At 41.1% G+C, this 871-nt stretch overlaps 1 protein-coding gene and 1 long non-coding RNA gene across 6 annotated transcripts in view; one reads left to right on the top strand and one right to left on the bottom strand.

Moving 5' to 3' along the window:
* efr3bb (EFR3 homolog Bb (S. cerevisiae)) overlaps window positions 1–871 on the top strand; it is a 33,042-nt gene that overhangs the window by 21,491 nt on the left and 10,680 nt on the right. The window lies entirely within an intron of this gene.
* LOC116705857 (uncharacterized) overlaps window positions 1–871 on the bottom strand; it is a 13,855-nt gene that overhangs the window by 10,037 nt on the left and 2,947 nt on the right. The window lies entirely within an intron of this gene.

The raw sequence follows: 871 nt of genomic DNA on the forward strand, positions 1-871 counted from the left end.
GTGTGTGTGTGTGTGTGTGTGTGTGTGTGTGTGTGTGTGTGTGTAGGTGTCTCCAAAGGCTTTCTGTTCCTCAAGTCATTTTCCTCTAGGCAATGCCTCAGCAAAAAATGTTAACAGAAATGATCCCCGCCTTTTAGCATGCTGACTGAATCAAAAATAGTCTCTGTGAATTGTTTGTGGAAAGCAGATACAATGTGAGATTGCCGTAGCCAAGAAGGCTTCAATATGATGGTGATGCTGAGTTCTCCTTATGCTTAACGTTTGGCGCTTGTGAGTTTCCACATCATTAGACAGCTTAGAAGAACTCACCTGAGTTTTCATTATGTTGGCAGCACTAAAAAAAATATAAATAAATGTATTTTGGTTTGTTCTCTTAAAGTTAAGAATGAATTGTTTATTTTTCATTGCCCCTCGAATGTCTCTTCTGGACTTAAGTTGCAGGCCACTGAGAGCCACCGACATTTCCTCCACAACAGCAACAAGCATGACGAAAGAGTGAGGCTGGTAATAAATAATGTCATCATTGGTGGACCACCCAAAGCTAGCCATGACTAAGATGGAGTTATATCGACGGTTTTAACTATGTATTAGAACAAAGACAGGCTGGACCCGGAGTGAGTGCTCACAGATACACAAACTTAGCTCAGAACATGTCCCCCCATGGTGATAACAGTTGTGCAATACTCAAATGTGCATACACAGTCTCTCAATTTTCACTGCAGACAAACTGTGAAAGGGAAAGTCAGAGGGAAGGCTGCCGTGACGAGGAAGTCCAGAGAGTGTTTTTGTGTAAAAGAATTGAGCCTTGGAAATGTTAGTCTTATTGAATCAAATTGATTTAAAATTCTTCTCTCTCTCTCTCTCTCTCTCT

This window comes from Etheostoma spectabile, chromosome 18 (assembly GCF_008692095.1).
Source record: "Etheostoma spectabile isolate EspeVRDwgs_2016 chromosome 18, UIUC_Espe_1.0, whole genome shotgun sequence".
Taxonomy (NCBI): Eukaryota; Metazoa; Chordata; class Actinopteri; order Perciformes; family Percidae; genus Etheostoma; species Etheostoma spectabile.